The 17,409-nt window shown below is 44.4% G+C and overlaps 1 protein-coding gene and 1 long non-coding RNA gene across 2 annotated transcripts in view; both read right to left on the bottom strand.

Annotated features, from left to right (window-relative positions):
- The window catches only part of LOC147019214 (ubiquitin carboxyl-terminal hydrolase 2-like), a 359,775-nt gene that overhangs the window by 183,873 nt on the left and 158,493 nt on the right, over window positions 1–17,409 (bottom strand). The gene's annotated exons all lie outside the window — the stretch shown is intronic.
- Window positions 2,315–17,409, bottom strand: part of LOC147019216 (uncharacterized) — a 52,483-nt gene continuing 37,388 nt past the window's right edge. Inside the window, exons 5-7 of the long non-coding RNA XR_015062688.1 lie at window positions 11,634–11,698; window positions 7,073–7,164; window positions 2,315–3,649 (exon numbers count right to left, since the gene is read on the bottom strand). This is a non-coding gene — a long non-coding RNA (uncharacterized LOC147019216). The remainder of the gene's footprint in view (window positions 3,650–7,072; window positions 7,165–11,633; window positions 11,699–17,409) is intronic.

Genomic DNA, 17,409 nt, shown 5'->3' with positions numbered 1-17,409 from the left:
TTATAAGTAGCCTTTGTGGACGTGTGTAAGCGTCCACATATCGTGTGTAAAACTTATCCCCATCGCATGCGGAACGTGTGTCATACGCCGAGTACGTCGTAAAATTTTGAACATGTTTAAAATTTCTTGACGTACTCTACTTACTACGACGTATGATAGCATACTTTAGCGTTCTACTCACGTATACCAAACTTACTCATACCGTATTTGACGTGCCCCCAACGTTTTAGACACATTTTTCTTAGGTCGGCATACGCTGGCAAGATCGCCAAGGTGTGACCGCGATGTTGTCACTTCCATTTCTACGGCAGTTATGATTCGAATCGTTGTGCGTCAGCCTTTTAATAGGCTACGTCACGACATCGTCGGCGATGCGTGCAACGCGCTATGCCGAAGTTAGACTATCGTTGGGCATAGGTTGTGTAGGCCAACAACAGGTTCAGCATTCGTTGGTATAAGTTATCTATAACACAACGAAACGTTCTGTGTCCATTACTAATATGTTATGCATACGACCAACTCGTTATGAATACGTCCGAATCTTAAAAAAAACATCAAAAGTTCAACGTAAGCCAGCGTTTTACATACATTTTAATACGTTGCCATCGCTGGCTAAAACGTCAAGGTGTGACCGGGCCTTTAGTTGCGCAGCGCATTAGATTATTTATTTTTGGGACGTGTATGAAAAAAATGTCGCACTCAGGGATCCGAAGGTAAAATGTACGAGGGGAAAACTTACACATGCTGGTCACACGCAAATTTGTCGACTCGGGACGAGTCTGTCAAAAGGGGAGGGGGTAGTGTTGCGAATCTGGAAGCCATGAGCACACAGACATTCAGGTTCCTCTGGCTTAGTTATTTCGGTAAGTAGGTGTTTTCAGTTTGGGTCCCGTCCCTTGTTTAATGGGTGATTAAATGTAAATGCGCTGCATAGTTATTTTGATAGTTAGGATTTCTTTCCTTTGTTACACCACCAACAACAACTACAACCATGTCAACATCGTTTCACCTTCATCTCACTTCTTCCCACCGATGCCATCGCTCATGTGCGTGTCAGCACAAACGTGGGCGGCATTCACGAAGGCCTGACGTCTCGCGAATCCTCGGCAGATCGGGTACGGGGGTGGGGCCTGACGTCTCTCTCGCGAATCCTCAGCAGATCGGGGACGGGGTGGGGCCTGACATCTCTCTCGCGAATCCTTGGCAGATCGGGGACGGGGTGGGGAATCAAGGCGATGACACGCCCCCCGACAAATGATGGAGAGACAACGGATTACTACGGTTCAGCAGAGAACGACGACGAGAAACTCGCTGCTCCCGGCATTCTCCACGCACTGAGTTGCGGACCGGCCAAGCCCCCACCCATCGATTTGCTTGGCAGCCAAAGTGGGGGAAAGGTCAAGCCCACCACCCACCGATTGGATTGGCAGCCCGCGAAGTGGGGGAAAGGTCGGGCCCCACCCTTCGATTCGCTTGGGGACTCCAAGAAAGGGATCTCGACAGCCTCCACCGACGGCGAACGAGCCACGCTGGACGCGAGCCGCACCCGGGAGGATAAAAAAGGGGAGGGAAAGACAGAAAGTATTGTTGTTCTTGCGTATTCTTGGTTCGTGTTCCTAGCGTCTTCGAGCGTCTTCCTCCCGCTGGTCTGGAGCCTGGGCAGAAGCTGGTCTTGGTCGTCGTCATCGTCTTTGACCTCCTCATCACGATCGAGAGCATAAGCGACGCCAGTCCCTGCAAGAACCGCAAGGGTCGATTGCCGGTGTCCGGGTTCGGCTCGCCTCTCGCCGGACCGATTCAGCTTGAAGACCACACGAGGCGGACAGGCCCAAGACAGACCCTGATCTTCAGCCCGACTGTCCTCCGGGCTGGAGGTCCGAATAAAGACCATTTGGTCCGATTCATTGGGTGTGTGTGCATGTGTGTGTCCGTGCGCCCGTCTGCTAAGTAGTGAATTGTACAAGTGCTTTTTGCCTGTATATACGTGCATTCATTAATATTCGGTTTACCTCTGCCCTTATGTGCTCCCCTCATTGTAAATAAACACCCTGATTGTTAAATGTTTTCAGTTCCTTCGTGTCTATTCCTTCATTGACTGAGCATGCTGCGTGTTGGGGAATTAGCAGGCCGCTACCGTTGCCGTTTTAACGGGACAAATGGACCGACGGTTCTCGGTGATCAAACCGTGCTGATCGCATACAGAACGGGTACGCTAAGCGGCTCGTTCCGTACGGGTGCCAGAGGGTGAATTTCACCGGTAGTTTGGACCATGTGGATATTCAAGTAAATTAAAATTGGCAATTGACCCTACCCCACGTGGTCTGTCTATTGGCGAGTTTGTTCTGAAAGGGACCCATACTTTTCCGGAGTTTTCTGAAAAGGTACGATGTAAATTCCGGGCGATCGGTCGAGCCTACTCTACTGCTCCATCTGGTGGTCGTGCTCGTCGGCCGACGCCCGGCCCCGCAACAATACCTCCGCCATGCAATGCCTGGTCCACAAGAGCATATCGGGCCCCATACATTTTTGAAATATCATGCTATACAGTACGAAATGGGTTTTGGCCCCATCTCTCAATGGTGAAGAATCACTTTAAATATTAAATAATTCTCGCATCCAGATCCGAAATTGGATCTTCATGAAAATCGAATCAATTTGTCTTTGCAACACACCTAATCTGTCTACCAAGTTTCATCTGAATCCATCCACAACTTTTCAGATATCGTGCAATATATCGTTCTTCGCCCCATCTCTCAATGGTGCCGAATCACTTAAAATTCCAGTCGTCGGATCCAGATCCGGATGTTTACCAAAATCTAATCAGTTCATCCTTGTCGCACACCGAACCCGTCCACAAAATTTCATCTGGAACCATCCACAACTTTTTTATATATCCTGTACACAAACACACAAACAAACAGAAAGGGGTGAAAACAACCTCCTTCACCTTTGGTGGCAGAGGTAATTAGCATGGATGGACATACATGCCTCTGGCGAATTCGTTAGCGGGGCATAAAAAGTTTTGCTCATTGTTCCACAAAATACAATTTCCATAATCTTGGGCAAATAAAAAAATTAAAATAAAAAATAAAAAAGATAAATATTACAAATAAAAACATGTATGATTGGGTTTCATTGATGTTTGTTTCGAGTCAAATGTGATAATGTTGAACATAATGATATTAAAATGTGTTTAAAACTATGCTCTGCTGGTGAAAGTGTTAAATATATTGAACATTTTATAACACTCATATAGATTTTAAAGTGACATTGTGATCGAATGGATAATTTAAAAATCGTGTAGAATTGCATCAATCCAATTGTCTTTTCTCCAGAAATGTGTGAACTTTCACCAATGGCATTACATTTTCATGATATGCAGGGAAATTGACTACACACAGGTTATCAATTGAAACTACTGTACTTCATTTAAGCACATGAATTGTAAGCAAAGGTTCATGGATAAGTTGGTTGGTTATTAGTCATGGTTTGGGATTAAGGGCAAAGCAAGCATTACTCCAAAAACGGAAATGGTGTAACCTCAAGACGAATGTGCATGATTTCTTCATGCCTTTCCCTGTGTGAAGCTTCAAGCTGGGCCTTCAACTGAACGAGTTGTATTTTGCCATTCTCTCTCTCTCCATATCCACTGCACCATCACCAGAAAAAGCTACCATTAGAGATTGGTTTTGTGGAACAATATGAACATACTTTCTTGACACCAGCAAAGAACACATCCATCTCCCACTTTAATGTTTTTGGCATATTTCATTACGAGTTGCAACACCCACTTCCACCAACCCAGGCAAAAAAAAGCATTCCTTTCCTGTAGTAATTCTCCGCAGACTACTGTAGTATGACCTGTTACCAACGATATGAGAGTACAACTCTCGTACACCATGTATGGGAGGAGGGAGCAGGACTCCAATTTTCTCTATGTAGTGTATCACATAGCATCACTTCCCAGGCAAAAATGCTGCAGTTATAACTTCCCTGAACCCCTCCACTCACCCTCCCAATTCCCTGTACGATGTTTTATTTTATCGCTTAAAAGGTTCCCATTCTCCCCTCCCCCGACTACAAGCACCAGTTTTCAATTCATTCTTTCTGTCCGGCAGTTTAGTAAACCACAAACAAACACGTAAACCCACAAACAGACACTTCTCAAACGAGAACGGCACTCGGTAGAGTGCACACCTCGGCCAAGCTGAACAGATTACGTGTTGTATCCCCATTGACGGGTCGGATGTGCATCGGGACCTTCACCAAAATATAATTGGCTTGTTCTTGTCACCTAACCAGCTCATCCACCAAGATTTGTTATTATCCATCCACAGCTTTTTGGGATATCGTGCTCACAGACAGATAAATGGGCGAATAAGCAACCTCTGTCTACCTTCGGTCTCAGGAAGTCAGTTCGCCATTGAACAACTCAAAATACTCAGCATGTTGACACAACCAAACCTCATTTTGGAACTACTTTTGATAGCCAAAGTGCAATGACTCAAAGATGCAGCATTTACACACAAATACTTTAGTTTTGACACTGGCTTGGGGGAATGCCTCATTGTGTGCACAATTTCCATGGCTTGATTTGCCATTCATGTAACCTCATACAGTTTTTAAAAGGAATCGGATTCTCTCTCAATCCAGGGACTACAACTCAGAAGTGGGTTTAATTCTGTTGCAACCATCTTTTGAAGAAATGCGTGCATGGCCATCTACCCCAGGAATCTCACAGCAACAGCCAGACAAGTACTTCAACTGCTTTACCTTTGTAGCAGTTTCCATATCAGGAGTCTTATATTACTGTGATCTCAATGAGCTACAGGACTGCTCCATTGGAATGGCTTACATAATATACTGAAACGCAAAAGAAACTTACCACCTTTTAAACCCTCAAATATCAACAATAACACTGCGTGTAGTAAATGTGTGAACTTATTTGTGGACAAAAGTGTCCTCACTGTCAGACAAAACGGTCACGGATGGTCACTTGAACCTTCAATGGTCACTTCATAGCACAGCTGTTGAACAGCCGTTTTGACTGTCAGTGATTCGCCAAGGGGTATGGGATGATTTTAATGAGCTGCACGTGATGTCTTGATATTGGCTTTAAAAAGGTCAGTGCAAAATGGGCATTTCAATCAACATGCCACGATTGTCAAGGGATCAACGGCAGTGTGCCTTGGGCATGCTACAAGGCGGACTAAGCTCCCATGAGGTGGCACGTCGCCTTGGCTATTCACAGACGATATCGGCCCTGGTGGACAGAGACACCCTCCACAACTCTGCAGATGACAGACCTCAATCAGGGAGGCCAAGAGTCACCACTGCAAGGCAGGACAGGCAGATGGTCCCAAGTCAGATGGCTTCAGACATTGAGGAATGAGTGGGACAGAATCCAGCCGCAATCCATCAAAAGACTGGTAGGCAGTATGCGCCAACGATGCACTGCCTGTATCCAAAACAATGGTGGCCACACACGCTATTGAAAGGGGACTGACATTGCACCCTGTGCTGATCTGTACTGCAGAACAAACTTATGAGATGGTGTATCTTTGTCAAAAACTTGACATGTCATCAATAAAATGCCAATGTTTCAATTAGCAATTGTTGGTTTGTTATATTTTGAACTGTTTTATTTTATTACATTACAAACAAGTGGTAAGTTTCTGTTGCGTTTAAGTATATGATGCAGTCACCTCTTCAAAAGATAAAAGAGAACACAAGAGCAGGCAGTGAATGAATGATACAGCAAGGATAGCGGATGCAGAAAAGTCCTCTGATGGTGAGGTCTGAGGGTGTGAAGGAACCACTGAGGGCAAAGGGGAGTTCGATTTTGGCACTTCTTGGATCTCCATGATAAGCAACTGCTTGATCATGAAGCAAACACTTATCATCACTGTGGAGTGTTCTGTGGCCAAATTTTGCACCTTTTGTCATCTCCACTGCCAACGTTCAAGGCTTCTGGGAAATAACAGCCTTCTGAAGCAGTAAAAACTGCATGTCCTGTTGCAGCATCACAGCAAGTATCGAGTGGTCCAACCTCCTCTGAGTGAAAGGAGGAGGAGGAGGATATTGGGACCATACTCTGTGCAGAGCGTTGGTGCTGCTTAAGCAGTCTCCTTGGCTGTTGGGCACAATCCTGGACAGGTCGCCACTCCGACACAGGATACCAGCATGCTGGCACTCATTTTGCCGACCTCGGAAGGATGACAGGCCGAATTAACCCCACCTGGTATTAATTCAACAGGTGAGCCAAGGATCCAAAGACTACCACCTTTATGATCAAGTCAACACCAGGCATAGTGATAGGAGACTATTTCCAAAGGTCTTCCCAGACTGTTTCGAACTCAAAAATGAAAATTCCAAACTCATGAGTTCATGTGATAGTGTTTTTAGCTCAAATGAGAAATGTTGCACATTTCTGTTCATAAATTAGTGGTGTTTGTGAAGAGAGGAAGTTACTGTGTTTCATCCCCTTCTCTCTATGGCTGGAAAGATAGCCTAGAGCAGGGGTCCGCAATCTATGGCTTGCGAGCCGTATCTGGCTCTTCTACAATCCCAACGTGGCTCGCAGAGCCTCAAAGTTTATCGGTGCGAATGCACATACAAAGATAAAATAAACAAACAGGCCTAACATTTTTTTCTAAATTTCACATTTCTTTATAAAACAGTTACAAATGACGAGTTATAATTTTGTGGCGTATATTCATTCAACTTAGATCCATCGACCTTGCAACCCGCTCATCTTATTGTTGTTTAGTCCCAGAACCATACCTTTGAGCTGTCCTGTACGAACATGGCCGCGGCATGAAGATAGATCTTATTTTTGCTTGTATTCCTGAAGCTGTAGTTTTATTGAATTTTGATTCGTTAATATGTCCTTCTTCTTCATCTTCTTCTTCTTCTTCATGTTGTGCATGGCAGCTTGGCTGCCAGTTTGTTATTCCCTTACATGTATTCCTTTATATATTCCTTTATATATTCGGATTCCCTTTAAGAACTTTATGTGAATGCCATGGGCATGGTGAGTATGTAAATCTTACGTACGAAGCGAAGCACCCACCATGTTTTTCAGCTTCTGCTCTTGCAGCCGTTAATGCTCGAGTGTGTGTATCCTCTGCATATGCCATTTTCACTCTTCTCCTTCTGCAATTCCTGAAAAACACCATTAAGATAAACACTTGTACAAGCACTAGAAACAAAATTTAACACAGCAATGCCAAAACAGCAAATTACATTTTGTATCCCACTGATAGGACGGATCCAGGTTGGATCTTCACCAAAATTGAAGCAATTCGTCCTTATCACACACCCAAACTGTTGAATAAGTTTCGTTCTAATCCGTACACAACGTTTTGAAATATCATGCTACATATTGTTTTTGGCCGCATCTCTCAATGGTGAAGAATCATTAAACAAAAAAAAAACTGAATCGCATCCAGATTCGGATCTTCACAAAAATCCAGTTAATTAGTCCTCATTACACACCCATCCTGTCCACTAAGTTTTCTCTGAATCCATACACAACCTTTTGAGATATCCTGCTCACAGACAGACAGCCAGGGGTGAAAACATAACCAATGCCCACCTGTCAAATTACGCCATTAAGGCTGGGACGTCATTACAGCTGGGATGTCAGGGCGACCAGGGCTGCGTCAGGAAGGGCATCCGGCGTAAAACCTGTGCCAAATCAGTATGCGGATCATAACGGATGATCCGCTGTGGCGACCCCGAACGGGAGCAGCCGAAAGACGAACAACATACATATACATATATATATATATATATATATATATATATATATATATATATATATATATATATAGATATATATACATATATATATATATACATATATACATAGATATATATCAATAATACTGGACGAACATTCATTAATAAAGCAGTGTATTATTTCAGAAGCCATTCTAGTAACTTATTTGTTTATGTTCTCAACTATTGTGTGTCAATTAATGTGGTGACACTGTATTCCCTTTGTTGTGACTGCAAAGTTACTGGATTGAAGTGTACTCTGAATGACATAATGAGAAGCAATGTATTATTTCAGAACCCACTTCTGATAACTGATGTTATCTCTTAAGGCCAACAAGGATTTTTACCATTGAAATTCTGCAGGTCCAGCCGTAACGAATTAGCCTACGGTTCACAATATCGTTTTCGTCAAAATAATAACAAGTAAAAAAAAAAAGACATAAATGTCAGAGACTCTGATAAATCAGTAATTTGGCCTTCTGGAGTTAAGGGCGAGCCCATATTTATGTACAACTAAAATGACCGCTAGTCTACCAGTCGGCCATCTTTGATCAAATCGCAAAACAAAGTAAGGTACACGTGTAAGCCATCATGTACTCTGCTTGTGTGAAGATTGAACAAAATCGGACCATGCATGTCGGAGAAATGGTGGGGGACACATTTAAGTAACCAAATGGCCACCAGTCGGCCATCATGGATCTGATGTCGAAAATAAATGACGTGTTTATGTAAACCATCATTCGTTATCTGTGTGCCAAGTTTGAACAACATCAGTAAATACTTGTCCGAGAAATGGCTGAAGACATGTTCAACATCAGGTTGTTTTTTTTCACAACAAAATGGCTGCCAGTCTGCAATCTTGGATCTGATCTTGAAAATAAGTGCCATGCTTATGTAAACCCTCATTCGTTATCTGTGTGCCAAGTTTGAACACAGTCGGTAAATGCAAGTCCGAGAAATTGTTGAGGACGTGTTCGACACGGGGTTTTTTTTTTTTTACAACTAAAATGGCCGCCAGTCGGCCATCGTTGATTGCATCACGACACAAAATGATGTGTTGGACTAATTCAGCTCAGGAAATAAAACCTTTTAGAGTTAATCATAACAAATGCAGGCTTTAAGTAAAATTGAATAACCACATGCCTCCCATTCCCCCTTCCCTGCCCCTCAATGCGCCACTGAAATAAAACTTTTTTTTTTTTTAACTTATTGTCACTATTGTTCACCATCACAAAGCATAAATAACACCAATGGAAACAAAGGCAATGCCTCTAGATCACCAATCCGCAATGTTTGTTTCAGTGAGATGTATAAAACTACGTTTTTTTTCCTGTTGACACTTTCATTCAACATCACTGGCTTTTCAAATTAAATTGATCAATTTATGCAATTTATCATATTGTTAGGAATTCACGCCCGCCGGCATGCGAACAGCCGCTTTCCACTAATAGTAGCCGCTCGCCCACCGGACGGACAATTCAGTCGTGACCTTCCGGGGCAACGCCGGAACCCTGTCACGGGTGGTCTTCAACCCCACCCGTGACAGGGCGCATACACACCCATCCTGTCCACCAAGTTTTCTTTGAATCCATACACCACCTTTTGAGATATCCTGCACACAGAGAGACAGCCAGGGGTGAAAACATAACCAATGCCCACCTGTCAAGTTGCGCCATTAAGGCTGGGACGTTATTCCGGCATAGGAAACCTGAATCCAACATCCACGGTTTATATTTTAATCCAGTTCAGACCTAACCCATCGTCGAACCTGTCACATTCACAATGGCCATGCGTTGCATGGCCGAGCCAATTTTCTACCAGCGCAGAATAGGGTCAATCGCCGAATCTCGATATACCTAAGTACCCGCGCGGATAGCGAACCGGGAGACCGTACCTCGGCGCAGGTCGGCTTGGGACACGAACCGCTTAAGCGGTCAGTTCCGTTCTGCAGTGATAACCGAGCGGGTATTATCGTCCGACCTCACCGGATCTGATTCTATTTAACGGGTGTTTAAAACCCAGCTATTTATTCTGCGATGCAAGATGGCATTTCCAATAGGGAGAAGACACAACGAACGGGGTACATTTGAATCAAGCACATTTATTTTTTATAATTTACTCACAACACGTATGCAGGCAAGGCAATGAAATAATCATACACGTATGCAAAGAGACAAAATAAATCACGTATACAGACATAGCAAAAGGATTACAACCAAATATTATTATTATTATTAATGTACAGCCACGAAACAGTTTTACTTCTGGACACGGCGCCACAACATGCACTCAAAAGAAAAGAAAAGAAAAGACCACCCCCACAGACAGGGGAGTCAGACAGGGTCCGCAGACCTTTATAACGTGGGGCCTTAGTGAGCGAAAGGGCCCCACGAGGCCGCGCAGGTTACCTTCCTCGCTGGGGCGACCCACGACGCTCCTTTCCCACGGCAGCTAGTGTATCCGCGGTCCGGCCCAGCCCTCGCCAGCTGGGCCCGAATCACCGGGCCGTCGGACAACGCCTCAGAGGAACGAACGGGCCTTCACTCTTTCTGAGTTGATGCTCTCGTTAAGAGCCCGCTCGTCCCTCGCGCTGCCCGGACTGTGACGAAGCCCGATCACCTCGGACCGTTCGGAGCTGGTTGGCGAGTCCTCTCCAGCCCGTACTCGAGCGCACAGGTCTGCGCGGCAGAGCAGGCGGGGCTGCGCTCCCAGCTCGCGTCTCCTCCTGGTCGCCCGTCCCTCTTCACCGACTGAAGGCTCCAAGCGCCAGGCTCCCGACTTCCGCGCAGCTCCTCGACCGCTCCAGACAGACACTCTCCAGACCCGACTTGACTCGTTGAACTGGCGCTCTGCACGGCCTTTTATAGGGCTGGTGAGACGAGATCTGATCTCCGCCCTCTCACCTCTAACCTCTGCTCAGAAAGCGGACGTGGTAGAAATCACCGGCCCTCTGGATCCGATTCTCCGAGAGCGAAGCTTCCACACAGAGCAGACGTGGTAGAATTCACCAGACTTGCGCTCACAACGAAACCTCCCAACGTCGGTTTGCAGCGACGCTGTTCGCTGGGGACTCGCCGCGGCTGGTGCAAAGATGGCGTCGTTTCGGAGACAAAGGTGAGGCGGTTTGTGGCGTGGAGATGTTGACGGTAGCTGGCGGAGTGGTGAGGATGGCGTGGTTGTTGAGAAGCAGGTGTGGTTGTGGTTGGTGTTGTGGTTAAGGGGAGCGATGTTGGTTGTTGTCATGGTGGTGTAGATGTGGTTGGTTCAAAATAACGATGGTAAAAGAAAAACACGATCTCAAAGGATCACAGCCCCGTGACACGAATAATTTCCATTAAACAACGGTGGGGAAATCTAACTGAACGAAGGAACCTTTATGGTGTTCTGCGAATTTCCACAGCCGTAACAATATATTTCCACTTCAAAATAACGTCTGAGCTATGGGAACATTGAAAAACAACAACTTCATAACATTGTTTTTGGCAAAAAGTGTGTGGATGACTAAAATCAATGCTGGGTTGTTAGCAGTAAACATGAACTACCAGGAGCATGTGAGGCAGCAATTTGCTGCCTATACACTGCCCAAATAAATGGAGGGTTTTCCCCAGAACTCTGTTCCATGGGTCCCTGCTCATCTCTTGTAAAACAAATGCTCAGTTTTATTGTAGTACAGCATCATCACCTCCATAATATCAGACTCCGAATGTGCAATCATAATAGTTGCAATCACTAAATGTAATGTATCCATCCATACACAGACTTCACTCATGATCAAAGGTACTGAATCGCAATGAAACCTTTATCAGTTCAAAAGTTTCCCATATAAAAACAACCATCTGTGACCGCCTCACCTTGTTAGCCTTCTGCAATTCTTCCTGAAGCGCCCTCACCATGTTGTTCAGATTCGCATTTGCCACTGTAGAAAGTGCTTTGTTTAACCACCATGCTCATTGTAACAACATTACATGCTTTCACAATACCAGCATACTTACAAGAGCCATTTGGTTTGCCCTTATCGTTGTTACAACATTGTGCTTGTCGTGCATTGAATCACAACAATAAACACCATTGCTTACAGTTGCTGTGCAAGGTGGCAAAACTTTCCTATATTATTCTACGAGCAGGTACAAATGGAAATTCCACATAATTTAAATATGACTTCAAGTTCGTTCGTTCGTGTTCTCTCTCTCTCTCTATCGTGTTCTCGTTCTCTCTCTCTCGTTCTCTCTCTATCGTGTTCTCGTTCTCTCTCTCTCGTTCTCTCTCTCTCTCTCGTTCTCTCTCTCTCTCTCGTTCTCTCTCTCTCTCTCGTTCTCTCTCTCTCTCTCGTTCTCTCTCTCTCTCTCGTTCTCTCTCTCTCTCTCTCTCTCTCTCTCTCTCTCTCTCTCCCTCTCTCTCTCTCTCTCTCTCTCTCTCTCTCTCTCTCTCTCTCTCTCTCTCTCTCTCTCTCTCGTGTTCTCTCTCTCTCTCTCTCGTGTTCTCTCTCTCTCTCTCTCGTGTTCTCTCTCTCTCTCTCGTGTTCTCTCTCTCTCTCTCTCTCTCTCTCTCTCTCTCTCTCTCTCTCTCTCGTGTTCTCTCTCTCTCTCTCTCTCGTGTTCTCTCTCTCTCTCTCTCTCGTGTTCTCTCTCTCTCTCTCGTGTTCTCTCTCTCTCTCTCGTGTTCTCTCTCTCTCTCTCTCTCTCTCTCTCTCTCTCTCTCGTTCTCTCTCTCTCTCTCTCTCTCTCTCTCTCTCTCTCTCTCTCTCTCTCTCTCTCTCTCTCTCTCTCTCTCTCTCTCTCTCTCTCTCTCTCTCTCTCTCTCTCTCTCTCTCTCTCTCTCTCTCTCTCTCTCTCTCTCTCTCTCTCTCTCTCTCTCTCTCTCTCTCTCTCCCTCTATCTCTCCCCCTGCCACCCTTTCCAACACCAAGTCTTCAAACTCCCTCTCCATCGCAAGTATCCTCCCCTTCCCCTTCTTCAAAGTGTGGAAGTAGTTTTCAAATCAAAAACATAAAAAAAAAATTCAAGTCCAAACGCAGTATATTGATTAAATTGACTAAAGCCTGTGAAATTGAAAGTTTCTCTCATGACAAGCTGTGAATTAACTAAACCTGGGTGCTCTTGCAAAAACACATGGCCTGCAAGATAACAAGATGTTATTTTCCCCAGGCTCTGTTTGCGAGGCTACTCGTGGGGCTTCTATTTCGCTTTGCAAAATCAGGACTTGTTAAATTAACAATTATTTATGTATTAATCGAATTGACAAGAACTTTTGAGTTACACGATTAAATAACTTTTATATTCTGGTTTTCTTTGAAATAAATATATGTATGTATGTATGTATGTATGTATGTATGTATGTATGTATGTATGTATGTATGTATGTATATATATATATATATATATATATATATATATATATATATATATATATATATATATATATATATATATATACATATATATATATATATATATACATATATACATGTGTGTGTGTCTGTTTGCTGTAGCTGGATTTGGATTGCATCATTGAATGTTGACAAAGTTGTTTGTGCTTTTGAATTTGCTGAGATCTTCCTCCACAAGCACTTCTTATTTTGTCTTGCTCAAATCATCTCAATGCTTCATTGTTTACTTGACTCTATAAAAAGGCACTCATTGAGCACCGAATTCGAGAGGACTCCACCATTGATTGGGAGGGGGGGGGGCTCCCTCCATACATATGTTTTGAGTGATTCAACTGGGTTAAAATAAATTGTTAAAAGAACCTGTGAGTGAATTTTCTTCTGAAAAGGCAAGAGTGAATTCTTACATGATTGATTACTCATCCAATTGACAATTGCCCTTGGACATTACTTGGTCTCAATTGCTCGGTGTGAAGTAACAGTCGAAACAACGTCCAATTAACGATCGCGCGAGATATGTGGAAAATCCTTTTTAATAAAAGAACATGGGGTGAGCTAAAATAGAATAGATCAGAGGTATTTTTGGGAAAAATCAGAATGATGATGGACAGCATGCTTAAAACACTGGAAGAAAGAGGACAAGGCAACATACATGGGGAGTTGGTTCCAGATGAGCGATGAAGGAATGGAATGGACAGAATCAAGAGAAGATGGCTGAAGCGAGGCCAGAAGTGAGGCGATAGAAAACTGAGAGTTCAACAATATGCCTGCGGTGAATGAGAAGCCGATCGTTTGACCCGGCCTCCTGCCAGGAGATGCTAATAATTGGAAATGCCTTGGACTCAACCACCTCCAGAGAAGCAAGATGGCAAGCAGCTGCACCAGCTGAGAGTGAGCAGTCATGTATTGCATAATTACTTGTAGGAAGGCCTTGTATACCGAGGAGTCAATGTGTTGCTATCAATGCATCCCTCTCCTCTCCAAGTTTTGGTTGCTGTGTCCATAAAGCTTGGACCCAGTCTTGTTCCTCCTTTACATAAATGACCTCTCCAATGCCCAGGACTCCACAATGCACTGTGAAATACTACAATCCACTGATAGGAAGACAGCGGTTGTGTGCAGATTTGGAATTGAGTGGATGCTGTTTTGACCAATGCAACATGTCGTTCAATTCTGGAAAATCTCAGTCTCACCCTATTGCTCCAGAAGGATAGTCCAACAAACTCAACGACCCATTTTCATGGTCAATGGAAAAAGGTTCAGTCGCTTAACATCTCGGCCTCACCAATCAGCAATAACCTCTCCTGGACTTACCATATAGCAAAGTTACTTTCCAAAGTGAGTTGCAAACTGGGCATCTCCTGCCATTCCACGTCTTCATGCTTATCAAACAGAAGACCAGGAAGGAACCTGAAGAAATAAAGAGCAAATATGGGGTCATCAGAAGGAGCCTGGATAGGATCTGGGTTTCAGCTGCGACCCCTCTACCTTCAAACCCAACCAGGCACAACCAAGTGAGCCTTATTAAAAAATAAAAATAAAAAAGAACCCAGGTCGAGAAAAATTAAATAATTCTGGCTGCCAGACCATGTGTCTGATCAGGTTGAAATTTAAAACCTATATTCCCCATAAATACTAAATCATAACTGTGAAGTTTCACGCTGATCAAGAGAAAGATTTTTTTAAAATATTTTTGCTCAATCCAATATGGCTGCCAGACCATGTGACATATCAAATATTAGTGAACACCCTGGTATCCCCAAGGCTTGTGGAACATATGTGTGAAGTTTCCCCTTGATCTGCCCAGCCCTTCTGGAGAAGAATATATATTTTTTAATCGCTTTTAGGGTAAATCCAATATGGCTGCCAAACCATGTGACCAATGACATCATATGTGAGAACGTTTTGTTCCTCATGGATAGGTGGTCATTCATGTAAAGTTTTGCCTCGATATGTTCATCCGTTTCAGAGAAAAAGCTTTTTGAAGGGTTTTCATAAAAATAAAACCAATATGGCTACTGAGTAACGTGTCTGATGACGTAATCAACTTTTTTTTTTTGTAGACCAATTTGTCCCGAGATGACCCTCAAAACTTTCATACTGATCGGATGTAGCATTCTTCATATGCACTTTTGTCATAAAAAACTAGAACGACAACCTTCGACGTCACGATGTTGCCAGTATGCCACCGCTCACATTATCACATCATTATGCATACTTGTACCAAGTTTGATTTAAATCCCTAAACCCAGATTTAAAGTTTTAAATAATTATGTGTGCCAGACCATGCATCCGATCAGTTTGAAATATATATCATATATTCCACATGTTTACTAGATCATAACTGTGACGTTTCATATCGATTGACAAAGCGGTTCAAGAGAAACATTTTTTAAAGAATTTCGCTCAAACCAATATGGCTGACAGACAATGTGACCTCTTAATTATTCGTGAACACCCTGGTATCCCCAAGGCTTGGGGAAGATGGAAATGAAGTTTCCCCTCGATCTGTCAAGCCATTCTGCAGAAGAAGATTTTTGAAAGTTTTAGGGTAAGTCCAAGATGGCTGCCAGACCATGTGACCTATGACGTCATAGGTATCAAAATTTATTCAGCACGGCGAATCGATCATTATTGTGCAATTTCACTTCGATCTGCAAAGTGGTTCTGGAGAAGATTTTTTTCCTTAAAAAAAGCAATGTGGCTGCCAAACCACGTGACCAATGACATCATCAATTTTTTTGCCAATCACAATTTAGCCCGAGATGGCCCTCAATTTTTCATACTGATCGGATAAAGCGTTTGACATTTGAAGTTATGACGTCATAAGGAAGCCACGTATGACATTCAAAAAAAAAAAAATCACCCTCGTTTCCCATGGGGAGTACGTCACATGTGTCAAGTTTCAATTTTTCCATGGAGCAGTTTCGTTGATACAGAGGTGCAAAGTTTTTTTTCCGATTTTCCAACATGGCTGCCACCCCACAAGACCTATTGTTGTGGGGCCGGGCGTCAGTTGCGAGGTGGAGCAGTAGGGTCGACTCCACCGAACACCCCGAATCTAGATCGTACAGTTCGGAAAACTCCGAGGGTACGGGTCCCTTACAGGACCGTGAATCGTCAATAATTCCACCACGTGGGACAGGGCTATTTGCCAAACTTCGAAATACCTAGAGATCCACGTGGCGAGCTACCGAGTATTCACACCCTCGACGGACCTCGAACGGGACAAGTCGTATCCATGCTTGACCTGTGCGTAACCCGAGCGCATGATCACCGAGGTCCCGTCGGTCCCAAATGCACACCATGACGGCAACAACGGCCTTCTTTAATTCCGCAGCATGCACCTTGCTCAACCAATGAAGGGACAGAAACGAGCTGAAACATTCAATAAATGGGGTATTTATTAACATTAGGTGGGGAAGGAGGAAAGCACGTAAGGGCAGAGTTATCATGACTAATAGAGATGCAAGTATGCACAGCAAAGAGCACTTAAACAATTCCTACTTACAGACCTGGCCCACAGACAGACGCACACCCAAAAGAAACGAAAGGGACCTTCCAGCCTCGTGCGGTCTTCGACGAGACGAGCGAACCAGGACGAGACCAGCCGCTTCGAGATGCGACCAGGCCAGCACCAGCAACGACACGAGACCAGAAGCGTAAAGCGATGCGTTCCGCGCTCAAGCAGACCATGCGCTTGAGCTGACGGAGAACCAGACTCCAGCGACAGGACGAGATAAGAGCAGACGCCGGCAACAGGACAAGATTAGAGCAGATGCCGGCGACAGGACGAGATTAATCTACTCCGTTCATACAAAATCACCAACCTTTTTTCTCTAGGAGGTAGGGGCTTCTATTTCTCACCACTTGCCTCTTGATTGGCCGGAACCATCGCGCGATTCCCTGGCCGCTCTCCATTGGACAGACGCACGGAAGGCGGGGCAACTCCCACTCTTCTGGGCGGAGTCCCGAGCAGAGGCGTTTGTGGCTCTGCCCACCTCCTCACCTCTGGTCGTGTATTTAATGGCGATTGTGTGGAGTCTGAAACGGGGTGGGTGAGACGCCCGCTCCTTGCCGATTGGCTAAGGGGACCCCATGCCTATGGTAGGCTCCACCCACGCGCGTGCTTGCTGGCGAGCAAAGAATGCCGCGAACGGTATGGCGTCAGGATGGAAGTGAAGATGGCGTTGTTATCTTTGTTAGAAGTGTAAAAATCCTATCTATAAAAATAACTCACAGCG

The sequence above is a fragment of the Eptatretus burgeri genome, chromosome 10 (genome assembly GCF_056783735.1).
Source record: "Eptatretus burgeri isolate ZD-2024b chromosome 10, Ebu_testis_v1, whole genome shotgun sequence".
NCBI lineage: Eukaryota > Metazoa > Chordata > Myxini > Myxiniformes > Myxinidae > Eptatretus > Eptatretus burgeri.
The sequence above is the reverse complement of the archived record's forward strand: the minus strand, read 5'-3'. Positions and strand labels throughout refer to the sequence as shown.